The sequence below is a fragment of the Myodes glareolus genome, chromosome 22, assembly GCF_982192425.1.
Source record: "Myodes glareolus chromosome 22, mMyoGla1.1, whole genome shotgun sequence".
Classification (NCBI taxonomy): domain Eukaryota; kingdom Metazoa; phylum Chordata; class Mammalia; order Rodentia; family Cricetidae; genus Myodes; species Myodes glareolus.
This window is the reverse complement of record NC_142047.1, coordinates 28350730-28370314: the sequence shown is the minus strand read 5'-3', so window position 1 is coordinate 28370314 and position 19585 is coordinate 28350730. Positions and strand designations below refer to the sequence as shown.

At 33.5% G+C, this 19585-nt stretch overlaps 1 protein-coding gene across 3 annotated transcripts in view; it reads left to right on the top strand.

Moving 5' to 3' along the window:
* Cdh8 (cadherin 8) overlaps positions 1 to 19585 on the top strand; it is a 375044-nt gene that overhangs the window by 346961 nt on the left and 8498 nt on the right. The gene's annotated exons all lie outside the window — the stretch shown is intronic.

The following is a 19585-nucleotide window of genomic DNA, read 5'->3' as shown; positions in this document are numbered from 1 at the left end:
GAAAAATCAAGTTGTATCGCTGGCAGAAATAGTCCTGGAAATTGTTAATATAATTTTATTTTGTCTTCTTACTCAATTGACCTTTTCATTGTTATGAGATCATCTTCTTTATTATTTACAATATTATAGTTCTAGAATCCATCTTGTTTGATATTAATATAATCTCCCTAGGATGTTTATGATTAGTATTTTCTTGGTGTATTTTTAAGTACAAGTTTGAGGATGATTTTACATAATTTCTCTGTGTCTATACATTTTATCATTGAAAAAATGAAACGATGCATCTTTTAATTAACATGTACTTATTATATGTAGCAGTGTACCTCAAAAAAGATATTTTGATTCTAGTATGTTATATAATTTGACCATATTTACCCCCATATCTTTACTATCTCCACTAAACTCTATTTAACAATAATCCGTGTACTTTCACATCATATATCTATACATATGAACACTTATACAAGACCAAATGCATGTATATATTAAATTTGAGTACACATATGAAAGAAATATGACAGGTTTTTTTAGAGTGTGCCTTATTTCACATAATTTAGTGATTTACAATTTCATTGAGTTTCCTGCAAACCTTGTAATATTATTTATCATTATGGCAAAATAAAATTCTATTATGTACACACACACACACACACACATACATATGTGTGTGTGTGTATATATATCCCATGTTGTCTGCCCATTCATTTGTCAAATTTTCAGGTTAATTCCATGACTAAGTGATGGTGAAAAGTGACATGATAATCATGGTTATGTATGTATTTTATAATTTATCATGCTTACTTAAATAGCACTGGCTATATTTCTAGATGTAGAAAAGCTAAACTGTATAGTAATTTTCCCTTGAGAGTTTAGTATCATGTGTCATTGATAGTTGTGTTTGAGATGAGATGAAATACAAATGTAGTTTTGTTTGCATTTCTCTGCTGTATAGAGATGGTGAACATTTTTCATATGTAGATTGACTATTTGTACCTCTTTTTTTAAACAAAACATAGTTAACTGATATCTTCCCTACCTTTCTTCCTTTACCCCCCTCTTATGAGCCCCCAACCTGCTCTCTCTCAAATTTATTGTCTGTTTTTCATTACTTGGTGATATACATTTTTTTCCAAAATACATAAATATTTTGGAAAACCTTCTCAAGTATATAATGTTATCTTAATGTATTATTTCAAAGCTGACTATTTGGTACTGGATAACCAATTAGTGGATTCTTCCCTGAGGAAGACTATTTTTCTACATCTCAGCATTCCTTAATATTCTAGTTCTTTTCTAGGGTTGAAAACCAGTGAGATTTCCCTCTTCCTTGTCAGCATGTCCATTGACATCTTCTTTGTTTAGGTCTTTTTAAGCAGTCATATTAGCTTTAGATTATCTTCGCATTTATTTTGTCTCTTTGTTGTCTGTGTGGGTTTAGATATTTGATTTATTTTAAACTTTATATGTTTCAAATATTAATCCCTACCAATTGTAAAGCAAATAAATTTGTTCCCCTATTGTAGGACCCATACTTTCAGGGGTCTTCTTTGTATTTTTTTTATTTGAATATTTAATATATTTTTAGCTAAAAAATTATTTTGAAATTTTTTAATATGACCTCCTTTCATTATAGTCTTTCTCTAACCCCAACTCCAACCGCTTTAAGATCCTTCTCATCCCTGCTCACCCTACTTAATGTTACTCTCTCTCAAGGAAAAAAGTAAGGAAAAAGAGCTCAAAAAATCATATAAATGTAAATCTAAATAACAAAATTAAAATAGTCAAAGTTAAAAAGATCAATGAGATGAAAATAGCCCAAGCAAGCAAAAAAAAAAGGCATGCACGCACACACACACACACACACACACACACACACACACACATACAAATCTTGAAGTCTGGTTTTGTTACCAACTACCCTGGGAATGGGGCCTATCGTGCAGTGTGGTTTATATGTTTTCCACAAGATATTAACTTCAAATATATTTTTAATTAAGGATGGGGCTTTAGCCCACTTCCCCTTCTCAGTATTGGATTATTTTCTGGTTTGAGCTTATGTAGATCTTGTACATATTGCCAGTCTCTGGGAGTTCTTGTGTGTCCAGAAGATGCTATTATCTTGGAATCATCCAACACCTCTGGCTCTTACAAGCTTCCATTGTGCTTTTAGGAATACATTCCTGAACCCTAAGAGAATGAGTTTGATGAAAATTTATCATTTAAGAATGAGTGTTCCATAGTCTCAATCTCTACACATTGTCCAGTTGTAAATATAATTTAAATTACCATATACTGTAGCAAGAAGCTTTTGTCGATGAGAGCTCAGTGAAGTTCTGATCTATCAGTATAGAAATATGCCATCAGGAATCATTTTAGTAGAAAATTTTCTCCAAAGCCCATAACCTATCTAGTCTTAAGTACTTTATCAGTCTGTTAGCAAGAGGGATAGGTTCTAACTCATGAGTGAGCTTTCAACCCACTAATAATAATAACAATAATAATAACAATAACAACAACAGCAACATGGTTGGTTACTCCCATTTGTACCACTATTGCATCAGTATATCTTACAGGAAGGTCTTTATTGCGGGTCATAGAGTTTATAGCTTCATGAAACTGGTAATTACTGTTTTCCTCTGGTAGCATGCAAAACTTTTTCTAGAATCATAAAGGTCAGTCTATAGAAGCAAACATTCTAGTTGGCCACAAGCTCTATTTCTCTGTGTTTGAGGACAAAAGTCTTGTCTTCAGCAATATGATCTCAGCATCAGGTTATGTAAGAGTAAGAGCATTGACAATGACATGTGAGGTTTGGGTGGTTTTATGGAATCCCATTGCTCAATGACTCATCAAGAAGTAATACATTCTTAGAACTGGAGGATTTGTTTGGTGGGGTAAGATTGTCTAGTTGGGGTTTTGTCTCCTCCACTATATGGTGACTCCATTTAAAATCTTTTCATATATGTATATCTTTATGAAGCATCTACAGTACTAGATTTCCATATATTATTTCAAAAGACCTTTATTTGTTAGTTGATCCCCCCAGATTTAGTTCAATTTTATTTTAAATAAAATTTATAATCCCCTGCTTAAAGCCTAATATGTAATATTTTACTTTAGGTAATTCATAGCTGTTTTATTTTTATAACTCAAATTCCTTTGTTTATAATTATTTGTGATTCTTTTCAATGCTTTCTACTAATTTGCTAACCATAGTTGTCTCATTAAAATTATAGTCAATGGCCTAATATTTATATTATGTCACTATATATTATATCACCTTACATATAAGTTTTTCAAACTAATACATTTTGTCTTCACAATGACCATCTTCATTGATATATGTATATATTGACATTGCTCCTACACAGTACAAAGCTAGGGCAGTGTCTTGTTCTGTGTTTTACTGGTGTGAAGAGACACAATGGTCACTGCAATTCCTATAAAGGAAAGCATTTAACTGAGGCTTGCTTACTATTTCAGAGGTTTAGTTCATTTTCATCATGGTAGAGAGTATGTCAGCATATAGGTAGCAGTGATACTAGAGAAGTAGCTGAGAGTTGTATGTTAGAATCCAGAGGTAGCAAGAAGAGACAAATTGGACTGGCTTTGGCTTTGAAACCACAAATCCCATCCCTAGACACACACTCCAACATAGACATCCTAATCCAACCAGGCCATACCTCTGAATCCTTTTCAAGTAGTGGTAGCCCCTGAAGACCAAGCATTATAGTATATAAGCTTATAGAGGCCCTTCTCATTCAAACCACAATAGGGTGTCATTTTTGATGTAGGTATTTTAAACTAATAAGAAAGCATTTCATAAATGACAAGATATTGGTTTTATATACTCATATAGTATCCTGGAATTTTTTTTACCATTTTTTATATGGATTTAGTAAATCTGTGGTATTTTCTTTAAGGGAGAAGAACTGTCTCTTATTTTGAAATAACTCTCTTTAACTAATCATTGGTGATTACTTTACTTACATTTATATTTTATGTTTTTCCTGTTTCGTTGTTGGTGAATTTTATTCACACCTTTGTTAGACAGTTTGGCAGCATCATACTGGTCACTGGGTTTTCTTGGCATATTTTCACCTTGGTGTGTTAGTGTGGGAGCACCAAACTAACTTCCTTAGTGACTCTCCTAATTTATATTCTTAGGAGAGATAAGTATTATTTTTGTCATGAATCCTTTGAAAATTCGATGTGGCTGGTGTAGCAGGAGCTCTAATAGGTCTTAGTGATAAAACCCCAGAGTCACATGTTGGGGAAAAGTCTGAGAGATCAGAGAGACATGAGAGTAGAACCACAGACACATTACCTACTCAACTTTCAAAAGCCAACGAGAAACTGAGCTCCTGTCTCCTCCTGGCTTTTTACTTCATCTCTCCACCCAGCCCTATTTCTCTTCTCTCCACTTCCCTAGCACTGGGATTAAAGGTGTTTGATCCCAAGTGTTGAGATTACCTTTGTGTGAACTATGTTTTCTCTTAGACAAATCCAATCCTGTGTATCCCAGGGTGGCCTTGAACTAACAGAGATCTCTCTGCTTCTGTCTCCACAGTCTTGGGGTCAAAGGTGTGTGCCACCATTCTCTGGCCTCTATGGCTAACTAGTGGCTTAGCTCTGCACTCTGATCTGCAGGAAATATTTATTTGTTAAAACATAAACAAAATATCACTACAGGTTAGTAATGAAACTAGGATAAAAACAATCCTGAATCCTTCTACAACTGGAAAATAGAATAATATTGCATGCAGAAGATTTCCAAAATAGAAATCCAAAGCTGGTTAGCCTCACCTGAGTGTTCAGCAATTAGACTGCTGAAAGAAGAGTATGTTTCTTAAAGTTTTCTCAGTTTATTAAATGTATTCTCTATAATAAAGTATTGTGAAGAATTTGGTTTCGGGGACCTCTGTAGAACTTCCCAGTGCAAGGAAGTAGCACAAGTTCATTGTCAGCAAGGACAAGAAAGCCTGGGAATCAAAAATCATTGGAGAATATTTTAAAAGACTCAAGCAAAAGGAAAAAAAAACCTTTTATTTAAAAAATGTATTAAAATGAAATCATGCATGACTTCAAAATGTATTCAGATTTCTTTATAGTGTACAACAATGTTTTTTTTATCAGATTACATTTTCAATAAAACAGCGTTTGAATGAGTCTGGTGTGATTTCTGCCTCAATCATAAGGGTGACCTACACAGGTGTCTTTTCTTTCCCAAATCATTTCATTTCTGCTCTCGCCATCTGTATTTTAACCTGTTAATATGTAGGTGAATATAAGGAAAAGCGAATCATTTTGACCTTTAATGTAAAGTCATTTTTGAATGATCCAAGCAGCACTATTTCCAACACTAGAAACTTTGAATCTTAAGACACAAAAACACGTGCCATACCCAGCAGCCTGCGAGGAATGATAATGTAACCACTGCTTGAATGATAATTTTATCTACATGGCCACCTTCCATCCTCTCGTCTTCACTGTATATTAAGACTTCTGCCCAGAGATATATGTTTAGCCAAGCTGTTTTAATATAGCATATAAAATTTTAAAATGATTCAAGGACAAACACTGGACTTCGGCTCCCTGTGGGATGCCACGTCTTCTTGCATCATTTCCTTCTTTTACTAGCAGCTCTCTTAACACTAACCGGGAAAGAAGGAATTATGTAGGAAAACTGCTATCAGCTGCTGCCCCTGCTGGATTACACAACTCAGAGCATAATAGCTTTCCCAGTGAAGCCTCTGACAGCTTGGGCAAAGCCATTAACTACTGCTAACACCTAAGGGGAGAAATGATTCCCAAGCTTCCTAGATTTTTATACCAACAAAAAGAAAAGTTATTTCGAATGCAGAAATCCAGACCCCATCCTTAGAAGTTCTTACTCAGCTGTTTTAGGAAAAAACATAGGAATGCACATTTTTGACACCCTCGGCTATTTGTGTATATATTAATATAGTAAATGAATGTTTTCTTTTAACTTTATTGTGTGAATATTTGTACATGCACAGAGGATAATTAGATAAGTGTGGAATGTGCAAGACCAACATGGACTAGATAGTGAAAAGGCTAAGATACAAGTATGTTCAAATATACTTGTAAATATACTTTAGCTTTGATAGCTTTGGTGTTAGTGTGCACTTCATTTAAAAATTACTGCAATACAACATGCAAGCTCAGGGATGGGTACAGCCTTTATTTCATTGCATGTATGTGAAATTAGCTACTTTAAATGTCTCTAGGCATTGCTTTTTATCTGGTCCCATTAGTTTCTAAGTCACTTTTATTGACCAATGCCTGTTGTGTATTTATTGCATAAGTTAATCCACACCATGTTTATCCCTTGCTCATAAATAACGCTAAGCATGTGATATAGTTCTGAATTATATACTTTAAAATCCTTCTGTTATTACCTCTACTAATTCCTGAAGGGATTTTCAGCTGATTGCTGAGGGATGATAGGGTTTCTGATACTGAAGTTTTGATGTTACTGGGTACAATTAGAGAGACGTGCAAGTGACAGTCACAAAGATTGCACTAAAGAGATCTTTGGTTACTGCGAATCATAGAGGCTGATGATATTCGTTTCATTATTTAAAAGTTGAGTATATGATACTGAATAGTCTGATGGACAGTTTCAGAATATAAGTAAAAGACAGCTGGACTGGGAGTGATGGAGCATGTGATCATACTGGACACTCTGAAAGTGGCAGGCAATGAAGGCTGACTGAGAAGCCAAGGACAATGGGTTTTTATTCTACTGCATGGACTGACTTTGTGGGAGCCTTGTCTGTTTTGATGCTCATCATTATAGACCTGGATGGAGGGGGGAGGACCTTGTACTTCCAATGGTGCAGGGAACCCTGACTGCTGTTAGGACTAGAGAGGGAGGGAATGTGGGGAGGGGGAGGGAAAAGGGAGGCGGGAAGGAGGAGGAAATTTCTAATAAATAAATAAATAAATAAATAAATAAATAAATAAATAAATAAATAGATAAAGAGATAAATAAATAAATAAATGAGCCATACAGTTGGAGCTCAGAAAAAAAAATAGCCCAGCATTTGAAATTAGATTGTAATACACATTCCAAAAATCTCCAAAGAGATTAGAAAATACACGGAGCATAGACACGGGAGGTTATGGGACAAGAGGGCCAAAGTTTCTCTATGTTTTACCATGTTGACAAACAAGCCCTTTGTTCTAAGCCAAGCAAAGGAGAATCTCTTCACCAAAGTTCCATTCTCAGTTTATGCTGAGGATTGAGATTCTAAGAGAGCTCAGAATAGAATAGTGGTCGTGACCACTGGAGGCAAATGGAAGGACATGGATGACAAGTAGAGAGTAGACAACCAAATACAATATGTTTTGTCTAATTGCTGCCTTTTGTTCTCTGGGTCAGAATCTTTTCAAGACTAGCAATCATATCTTAGCTCCCCCAAGATCCACTTGTTTTTTTAAAAAATAAGGATTGAGTAAACTTTATAAAGATTCTTTAGAATACACATATATAATTTGTCTTGTTCAAGTGGTAAAGATAATGATCTCAAAGTATCTTACAATTCAGGAAGCAGACAATGCCTATTCTATTATATCGCACATAACTGGGTAGGTTATGGACAGAGGCTTTTCTCTGTTGGTTAGCTCTTGTACGAACTTGGTGCTGAATTACTGAGAGTGAAATTAATTGAAGTATCATGTGTTCTTGAAAAATATTAATATGGAGTTTGCGTAGGAAAAAATAGATTAATATCATTTGTAAGGTCTGCCTGGAAAATCACCTTGGGTCTTGTGCAAAAGTACAATTGTGCAAAAGTACAATTCTACATTTTCTGTGGGAGAACAGATGATAGGAGCAAACGAAAAGATATGATCTCGTGGATAGTTGACATTTTTCAAATAAAAACAAGTTATTTGGGTAGCAATTCAGTTCAGGTGCTTCTGTTTTCTCTCATATTCTATGCTCACCTCTAATAATTACATTTTCAACATGGTGGGCACAATATCTGCTTCACTTAAGTTGTAGCACATTTAAATTGCCTATTTTAAAGCAAATCTCATGGTGGTTCTTTGTCATCTCTATGGATGTTCTAGTATTAAACAAATCATCTATGATTTCTAGTTTCTTACTACCTTCAGGTGTTAACTCACCGCACAAAGGCAGAAAAAACAATCTGCTGATGACAGGTTTCTAATACCATGGCATTTAACATTTTATTTCCTGGAACCTTCACAGTAAAGACCTGGATACTGTTTGTTTCCAATTTCTCTAAGAGGGTGGTAGCCTAAAATGCAATTTTTATTACTCTTTCCAGATCTGCTGATATTTATAAAAGCTTTAAAATTCCCACTCAAGCAAAATGAAAAGTGATCCTTGAAATAGCTTTCAGTTTGGTGCGTCAGATATACCTATGTCCCTTTTAGAATATCGGGTAACATTGGTCTTTATACTTGATAACACAGATCCTGAAATAGGATAAATCTCCCTTTCTTCTGAATATGAAGGGATCTGTAAAAGGTACATGGAGCATCTGGGTAAGAAAGAGCATGCTGATTTAATGCAGGGGGGAAACCAGTACATCAACAACGCCAGAGCACTGTCACTGAATGCTCATAAACACTGGATTTTGTGGTTCCTGTGTTCTTCCATGGCATCCCAAAGGTTCACTGGCTCAAAATGTAGTTATGGCTAATGTTATTTTATAATATGTGATTTTGTTTTCCTATGTGAATATGGTAAGCTGGTTAATGTCATCTCAAGGTACAGCATTCTCTGTTGGATATCGTTTCTGCCGTTGTTTGCAACTCATATTTATTTTGTATGTTTATGTGTTTATGCATGTAGGTACAAGAACCTGTTTATTGTGTACATGTAGAGATTAGAGGTTGGTGTCAAATATCTTCCTCAATTGCTATTTGTGTGTGTCTTTGTTTCTGTGTCTTTCTATCTCTCTCTCTCTCTCTCTGAGTCTATCTCTCTGATTCTCTCTCTCTCTCCCTTTGTGTGTGTGTGTGTGTGTGTGTGTGTGTGTGTGTGTGTGTGTGTACCTGTCTGTGCATGCACACTTATGTACACAAGAGGACAACATACAGAGGTGTAAGGAGAACATGCTGGAATTAGTTCTTTCATTTCTCTGTGTAGTTTCCAGAGATTAAGCTTCAATCAGCAGGCTTGGCAACAATGCCTTTACTTGTTGAGCCATATCATAGGGACCATCCATCTTAATTTTTTTAGACAAAGTTTTTTGACGGAACTTCAAGCTCAGTGATTTGCCAAAATTTTCTGGCCAAAACCCCAGATCTTGCTGTCTTTTCTGTCCAATGACTAGCTCTGGGCCCTTGCATTACTGCACCAGCTTTGTGCGGAGGATCCACTCTCAGATCCTCACACTTTGACATCAAGTAGTTTAAGAAACAAGTTATCTTTCCAGCCCTGGATATCTTTGTAATCATTTAAAAAATTATATACTTTCATCCACCAGAGACCTTGACCACTTCCTTTTTCCCTCGTTTATGAGGCTAGCAGTTGAGAAAGAAAAGCTTCTCTCTTGCTCTTTCTTATTTACTCTTGTCCTTGCTTTTTTAATAAAACATTTTTAAGAACTCTCTTCACCTCTCTTTTAGACAAGTTTTGCTAAAAGGGGACAAAAAATATTGCAGAAAATACATTGAACTTGATGATACTTCTCAGATTTCAGAAGAGAATCCTTGAACAAGCCACTTTATCTTTAAAAATCCTCCTTATTTGTACAATAGGAGGAGTCCCATATTGATTCCTGTCCCATAACAGTAAATTATACACAGATTTAGAAAAGAATCAGTTCTATTCATTGCATAAAGATACCTTAAACTTGAGGAATAAAAGAACAGAGTGTTGTTTGTTTGGTTGGTTGGAGTTCTGAGAGACATTTGAAAACAAGTAGCTGACAGGCTCATGGTACCTCCATAGGCAAGGAGAGAATCTTTCCCCGTCTCTCATACCTTCCGTTGCTGGAGGTATTCGTGGCTTAGAGTCAAATCATATCGTCTCTGCCTTGGCATTTTATTTTGTTGTTGTTGTTGTTGTTGCTTGGTTTTCTCTAGGTCAAATTTCAATCTTCCTCACTCTTGCAAAGACTTGCATTAAAAGATTTAAGTACCATTGAGTAATGCCACATGAATTCCATATTTCAAGATTTTAAATCAGTGACCTACAAAAACTTATTTCCAAATCAGATCACATTTCTAGGGTCTGTGAATTAGGGGTTAGCATGATTGTGTGGGGGAATCAGCAATAATAGCATTAAATTAATGTTCTACCACTCGCCACAATGAGGACATGAAGAAGACTTACTTGTTGATGGACGCTATAAAGTAGTCCCACACTAGCTCAGAATTGAGTATAATTAAGGGTTCTTTATTTAGGGGTAGATTCACAGATCACAGTGCTCTGCACAAATGGGGAACAGGAACCAAATCCAGTAGCGGAGATTAGCTAAGCTTTAAGGCTGCAGTTCTGCAGTTATAGTATAAGAGATCACGCCCAAGTGGGCTTGTATCTTAAAGGCTATAAGCTGAAGGACTTTCCATAGCAAATACTGAAATCAGGATAATAACGATAGCAAGCACCATCTTCTCTGGACATCATTTCACCAAACCCTATTCTTGTACGATGTAAAAACACTTCATATTAATGCTTAGTAATGGGGAACCTAATTTCTTCAGAAAGAAATCCTTAAAACCTGCTCGTGTTTCTGTGACCTACTATCTATACATTTCCATTGCCAAATGACAACTTGCTAGATATTTATAGAGCCTTGGAGCTGGAGGAACTGTGATGCAGAAAGAGCTCCAAGTGTGTTTTCCTATGTTAAAAAAGTGCTAATTCATTCAATGTGTAATTGTAGACTGTTGACTAAACATTACAGTTGGTGTTAATCTAGGAGATTCTACAAAATCCCAGATGATGTTCTCTTTTGAAAGCCAGTCAGAGCAAATGTTTGATGACTGGATGTTTTTTATTATTAAAGGTGGTAATATTTGATAATGAGTCAGCATGTCGCCATTGAGATGATAAATTGCAGGTGGCAAAATGGAGGATCTAAAAAGAAAAGATATGGAAAGACAGCACAAAGTTAGATAACAGTCTAATTGCACATTCCACAGCTATTTGTGGAAGATGACATACACATACACATTTAGCAAACTTTGTAAAAGGTTATAATGGTGCAAGAGAAGACTGGCTTTACTAAAAATTTAATTTTTATGAGTTCATTACTATGAAATAATGTCCACATGGACTTTGTTTGAAGTCTGAGAATGTGTAGAAGGTATAGATGACACATTTTCTTGAGAACCTTAAATATTAGAAACCATGTTTGCGTACCCTTTCACTATGTTGAGCAACCATATATCCAGTAGCTGCTCTTGCTTTCCCCAGTGTTGGTAAATAAACTACAGTTATCACACAGTGATAAGAACTTAATTAAAACTCTTGCACATACTTCCTAAACTCCATGCCAATTAAAATTTGAGTTGACCTTATGACTGTTTTCATTCCTCTCAACTTGACCAACAGAATTGTATTAAATTTGCAAGTCAAATATTCCAAAAAACACTGTATCTACTGATTATCTCTTCAAATATTTACTTTCTAATAAATAGTTGCTGGCAAGAGCCTTCTTTAATTCTGGCTCTTTTATTATTTTTCTGTCTTACTTGCATAAAAAAGACAAAGAAAGAAGTATTAACTCCCTGGTTTTATACGAATGAAGCCTGGATCAAAGCCATAGTTTGGCATTAGGATCACCACATATGAACTTCACTGAAGCCATTAGGGAAATAAAATCTGCTGTTGTGTTATCTAAAATTACATACTGTGTACAAAATATTGGCAGAAATAATAATGGACACTTTTACTAAAAATGCAAGGGACCAACTGGAAGAAATCAAGGGGAAAAAAGGAAGGAATATTAGAAGGAAGAAGGAGAGAGAAAGGGAGGACAAGAGGAAGCTATAAAGGGAGGGGAGGAGAGGGAAGGGGAGAAGAGGGAGGATGTTAGTTAAAATTTTGAGACAAACTGTATAAAAATTTTACATAATTATGTAGAAAAGCAAGAAAAAAATTGAAAAATACCCAGATATACACTGATACTCTCCTCAAATGAGATTGCATTTTTATAGCATGAAATTGTGTGATTACAGCAGGGTCTTAGTCTACCCTTGAAATTTAATAAACATGCTGCAGACTGATGGTTTCAGCAGTAGAAATTAATTTCCTAGAGACAAGAAGACCAAACTAGACTCAGGTGAAGAAGGTTTCATCTTGAGGCCTCTTCTCTTGAGACATAGGGGACTAGCACCTACAGGTTCCCATGATAATTGTTCTGTGTAAGTACAGAAAGCAGGGAATAGAGGCTGCCAGCTCTTTGACCTCTCCCCTTTCAGATCACTAACCCTAGATGAGCACGTCATCAAATATTGTGGTTGCATCAGTCTCTGCATCTGTATATACAAAATTAGTGTTGGTTTCAATGCACGAATCTGAGAAACACAAGTTCAATAACTCCACAATAAATGTAGCTATTACTAAAGTTAAAAAAAATGAGAATATTACCTTCTGTGAAAAATCTCCTTTGGACTCCCAATTTTGAGTGATGAAATATTATTAATAATCATGGGAAAAAATACTTTGGGGCTGTTAAACATAAAGTACTCACTAAATATAGGACAAAGGCTTCCATTTTAACAAGGAAAGGAAAATCCATGGAACACCGATTTTACATGATGGCTTTTTCAGTACTTAGGCTGATTCTTTGCTTAGCTCTCCTGTTTGCACCTGTACTTTCTCAGTTTATTGCTCTCTTTCTATGATATAAAGCACTCCCAAAGAAAGATTTATAAGCTGTCAGTCTTTCAAATTTCCATATACAATCATAGGTTATATATGCTTCCCAATAGTTTGAAAATGAACTATGTCTTTGATTTATTTTAGCCACATATACCTTCCTTTTATCAAGCCATATGAAGAGAAATGAATGAGAATATAACTTATGATTGCTTAGTCATTTATTTATCTAACAAATATTTGCTGAACACTCATTATGCATTTAAATTGGCTATTTGTTGCTTGGAGGTTTCATTTATTTCATATCTGCAGTGTCTATCAAATCTCCATTACTCTATCATTTTTTATAATAGTGTTCTGATGAAAATGCAAACTATATTATTGGAGATCCAGTCACTAAAGTTTCTATAGATATTTGGAAAAAAAATTGTTCAAAAGGAAATAACATTTAAATATTAAGGGAATAATATTCAGACAGAAAAATAAAACAAAAGTTATTCACTGCTTAAACAATGGATCAGGAGAAGTAAGGAAATTATCTGTCAAAATAATAACATGAAAGCTTTAGTAAAGGAAGAAACTTGAGTCTAAGCGTGGAAGGTCAGGGGAAGTGTAAAAAATGAAGGAGGTCACCCATGGCCCAGAGAGATGGAGATTGGGCAAAGTCTTGGACATGTAAACCACGTAGGGGAAAACAAATCTCTATTTTATTAGAGAAGGAGAAGTATAAAAGCTCAGTCTCTTCATTCCTATCCATAAATTTATCAAGAGAATGTTACTAATATAACAAGAGAGATATATACAGTGTATAAATTTATGGCTATACAATTATAAAATTAGACATTAATGTAGAAAATGTATATGGCGTGAAGTTCTATATTCCTATATTTATATTAATATGTCTATTCCTATATTTATATTAATATGTCTATTCCTATATTTATATTACTATGTCTATACCATATGTATAAATATACCTGAATGTATTTTCAGAGATGCTATAACATCCATTTTTATTAATGTAATATAATTTTTTCACTAAGTAACAGAAGTTCTCTTATACAGACTTATTGATATTCCTACAAAATGTTTCATTAATCAGATATTAAGTTAGTTGAAGCTAAAGTGATTGCAAATATAATGGATTGAGCAAGGGGACTGATGTCATGATAAATCATGGAAAAGAAAATTATGAATACTGAAAGTAAAATACTTTCTTGATTTGTTTCTAGAATTTGAAATAGTATTTATACAAAGACATTACTGGTTTATGCTCTCCAAAACACCTAAAATATATGTATTTGAAAATAACTAATATTTACCTTATCCTTATAATTTATTCATAGTATACACCTGTCTTTCTAGACTAAGGTAGGCAGAACACAATATTTATACCATTTTAGTATTAATTTATTTTAAACATGTCTGTTCCTATTTATCCACATTTTAGTCTCTACTAAACTATTTTCTTCATTAATCAGATCTACATAAAAATGATATAAATAGAAGCAAGATTTTAAAAAATATCCTCCTCCTATGTGTCATGTTCATAGAGCACTGAAAAGCAATAAACAACTGAAAACCCCTTATTGAAATAAATATGTGTAATGTAAATATTGACTACATCACTAACTGAAAGCATCAGAGAGCCAAGGAGTGTGTGTGTGCAGCTCACATGCACTTTCTAAGCTATTTGCCATCCAGTTGAGTGTTAGTTCCACATAGAAAATTCTATATCCTAAATAGATAAGAGTCAAAATATCACTATCTTTTAAATAATGCAGTTGTCATATATTTAATTTCAAGAAATGGAAGAAAAGGAAAGAGATCATGTGGTACATATGCATGGATTTCAGTTATTGTATCTTTTGTCTTATGTGTTTTCTAGTTTATAACATATCCCTGATTCCTCTAATACATCAGTGCCAAGAAATAGTCTAACATTTATACTACTCAAAATAATTAGATGAATGCAAAAAATATCGTAAGCAGCAAGAGAAGTCAAAATAGGAGAGCAGACTTAGAAGAAGAAACCACAAGATTATACAATATTAAAATGCAAGCAATCCAATGTTTTCCGGTAATTCCATAGTAAATTGAAACCAACTTGAAACAAATGCATAGTCCTGTGTCAAGACCTTCCACTATTATTAGAAAAATGAAACAAAACATAAAGGAAATTAAAGAGAAAGAGCAACATGAATACAGCAAATGTACAAACCAACAACAGGAAAGTATCTTGATAAATAATGCCATCCATTTTCCCATCTACTTCAAATCAGGTCTTTCCTTTAAAATCAGAACAAGGTACAGGGGGCAATGTAATTTCTTCTACTCATAATACTCTTGGGAATATGGCTGATATAAAATAAATAAAAATTAATTTGAACCAGTACTACTTGAAACTGAATGAAACCTTGTCATTAAAACAACGTATGACTAGTTATCAATTGCCAAAACGTGACAAGATTTGATTTTCTCTTCAATATTTCATTAATTTACTCTCTCTATTTCTTGAAATATTTTTTATCCTTTTTACCATTCTAAGATGACTTTGCTCTTCTTTTCTGAAGGCTAGGTGTGAAAAAATAAGTTATTACTTTGAGATATTTATGATTTCTTGATATAGTCAAACAGAATTTGAATTTTACTTTCACACGAGTTTGAGATTTAGCCATTGCATTTTTCTTTGTTGAATATCTACTTAAACATTCATACACATACTGATGTATCATATATTCTAACTCTCTAGTACTTTTTCCTTGACCATCTGGACACTGAACTCCATACTATTTAACTTCCACAATTTTTTCAAACCTTAGTTACTTTCTTAATGCTTTCTAATTCCATATAGCGAGGACATACTTTGGAGTGGCTGAAGAACGTTTACTGTGTTGTTTCTATCCTGTCAGAATTACTTTGTGTTTCAGACAATTTGTAATGCTGCATGTGCCCAATATACTTGAGTATAATGTTTATTCTTCAGTTGTTAAGCGGGAAGCTCTGTGTACTTCTGGTGTGAAAGGTTTGACATTTCACCACTGCTATAATTTTCTCTATTCATGAAAGTGGGAGATTGTAGTTTTCACTCTAGTTTTGTATTTTTTTAATGTGATGTACACAACAACTTATTAAATATATATTGTTTGGTGTAATTCTTTCAAGACAGTTAAGACATAAAAGCAAAAATTATGTACTTATACTGTCTTTTGAAATTACATGATAATCTTCACTGATCTTTCTTATTTTTAACATGCATTTGAATTACCATTTGCAATTTTTCCTTTTAGTATGTACAATACTTCTTTCAGTAAATACTGGTAACAAATTTAGTTATTTTGATATGTGATAATAACTCAGTCTCTGTCTGTCTGCTTCTGTCTCTCTGTTTTTCCCTATCGGTCTCTCTCTTGTCTGTTTCTCTCTTTATCTCTCTGTGTCTGTCATCTCTCTTTTACACACAAACACACACAGACACATATATGCACACGTGTGCAAACGCACACACATACAAAACAGATTTTGGATATAGCTTACCTAAATTACGTGATGTAATTACTAGTTTATTAGTTTAATAATTCATTATGTTTTTCAAAATTCTGCTATTAATGGATGAATAGTTTCTTTCCATATCACCATATGGAGTTTAGCATCACTTTCAAGTTTTATATGAGTTTTCCATCACTTTTAAGATTTTATCTCTTTCCAAAGTTTTGACTATGATGTGTTTATTTTTTATGTATTTTTAAATATATATGTTTCTTAATTTTCTTCTTCAGAACCATCTTGTGAGTTTTACAATGTCATATCCTTTTATAATTTTCATAAGTATCCAGGAGCTCTGCCTGCTTCTATACTACAAAAGATTGTCTAATAAAAGTTATATTTTAAAAAGTAAAAGAAAAGTGACTAAGATTTTTGAAAATAAAAGCAATTGATAAAGTAGGTACATTTTATACAACTGCAATAGTTTATTGACAATATGATTTTACAATATAGCTAAATTTACAAATATTTATTATAGCAATAATATGCACTATAAAACAGAAATAGTAAAACAAGACAAAGGTAGGATGTTGCTTGAATCTAATATGGTTAATTCACATATGATTTAATAAATAAATCATGATTTGGTAAAGACTAATAGCCCTAAAGTTATCAAGGCTCTCCAAATTTCTCTATATTATATAAGATCTATTTCAGTTCTCATACATTTTTACCAAAGTTATTAAAAGAATTCTCATGGAGACTGGCAATCTGCATCTATATTTGTCAGAGAACAGCAAATAGACAATAATAGCTCAGTTTAATACAGAAGCACATGGTAGAAGCGAAATCTCAAAGTTTAGTATGATGCTTTTATATTAATATAGGATGCCAGTAATGCAAGATTGAAAATGACAAGAAGGTTGAAATAAAATAGATATTTCTGAAGTGGTATGAGTCCAGTGTATTTTATTTGTGAGATACTAATCAGTATTAATGTGAAATAGAGAACTTAGACAATAATTTACTCCTAGGAAACCAATTATCTGTGTGGAAAAGAGAAAATTCCATATTATATTATAAAATGGAAAGGGAATAATACCCAAAGCAACCTTAATTAATTAAAGTTACGTGTGTGTTTGTGTAAAATATCAACCATAAAGGAGAATGATAATATTAATAAATTTAAAAAAGTAAGAGCTCAATGTAAATTTATAAATTTATAAAATTTATAAAAAATTCTTACAGAAACATTTCTAAATGGGTCCTTTAAAATATTTACTCTCCATATACAGGTACATTAGCTCTAATTGTGTGAAATTGTTATTTTATAGTTAGATATATTCCACAATGATGATTTAATTTAGTTAGCTGAATATAAACCTAAGTATATCAGTAATACATGCAAAAAATCTTTTTTTAATAAAAGAATAATTTGGTATTGCCTAGGACGTGGAGGTGAAACCCAGGGAACAAAACTCCTGTACTTCCCTTATGCAGTAATTTCATGCATGTAGAAAGAACAACACAAATGTAAATTCTAGAGATAGTGCAGAAAATGCAAGAGGCAGTGAATATTAGATTCTCCGTTGCTTCACAGAGACACAAGTCATGGCTTTGTTCTCCATACAAGTATCATTTCTGCTGCAGCTTCAATTATCCCTGTGGATACATTAAAGAGAGACTATGCACCAACACTTTCTCATATAAATAATGTCAGCCACCTAAAGACAATCCCCAAGAGAAAAAGCCTCATTGCAATTGTATTAATTTTGTATGATGAAAAGCAATTCGTATCTCAAGTGATGAACAACAGGACATGAAGCCATCTAACAAATATTTCCTGCGCTAATTCATGGCACTCCGACTTGTCATGCACTTTCTGAAAATACGAAACAACCATGGAGTCTGCATCTGTGTTGAGAAAACGAGGTCCTGATTTAACTGACTGGTATTTCCTTCTAAGTCATGGAAAAAAGATTACCGGATCATTTGGTATACCACTACTTAACTCTATTAGAAAACCTTTTTGCTGTGCAAATTGCTATATAATGAGGCATGACCAAAAGAAATTTAGAAAAAAAATTATTAACTCAGAGTGCCTTTTCTGTTTGACTACTTACTGCTAAAGCATTATAGGCCTGCTTATATCTTAAACAAAATAAAATCACACATAATTATGCATCTATTTTGGAGAATCATTTCCATTTTTCTAAGAAATTCTAATAGAGGTTATTATATGGTAGGATTCAACATAATAAAGCCATTTGACTAAAATAGCCGTCCATTTATTTGACTGTTTTAGAAATCAGTAGGACACTGATGATCAGAAATTGAACAGCTTTGGAATCATAGACAATATCATTTAGTGAAATAATGAATTAACCAAGCATTCTGCTCTCTGTGAGTTTGTCAATATTGGAAAATTTTCCCATTGAAATAGTGTTTTTTTTTCAAATAATGTTAACAAAGCAGCTAAAGTTTCTTTATTTTGACTAGAATACGATTGTGAGACAATCACGTTCTCATTTTGAATATTGAATATTGAATTCAATATTCATTTTGAATTTTATTTACAAAATGTAAATAATGTGACTATCATTCTCCTGATGAGGAGGAACAATGAAAGTGCCCATTGCTAGGGTGAAATAATAATGACTCTACAGACAGTATGGAACCAGTAACTTCTCATGAACTAATTTTACTTCAAGCTGAAATCACAACATGACATTATTACTTAAATGCTCACAGTTACTGCATCACATAGCCAATGCCAATCTTCATCTAACTAATGCAAAATGGAATTCTTGCTTTTACTTCCAATTTCCTTGCCTATATAACAACATACATAAAGAATTCTATAGAAGTTTAATATTTATGGTTCAACTCCTTCAATGGACAGAAATATGGCTTTTATTATCTCAAGATAAATGCTTCAGGGCATCCTGGCTGTTGTCTAGGTAACATAGTATTCAATAAAGGTAGCTTTGTGTGTTCATATTTCCATCCAATCTGTCTTTCAATACAGAGTTTCTCAAGTAGGCCTTTTCAATATAGCAATGTTTTACCTAATTAACTTCTATAATTTCATTATAAAATTATGTACATATCTTTGGGAGATGGTTAACATGGACCTCCTGACAAACTCCTTGAAGACTGTTCTAATAAAATATGCTTTGCATTTACATAAAAATATCCGCTCTTACTATCTCATCACTGCGGTCCATTCATACACTATGTTTTGCTGTGGATATTTTGATTTGTGTC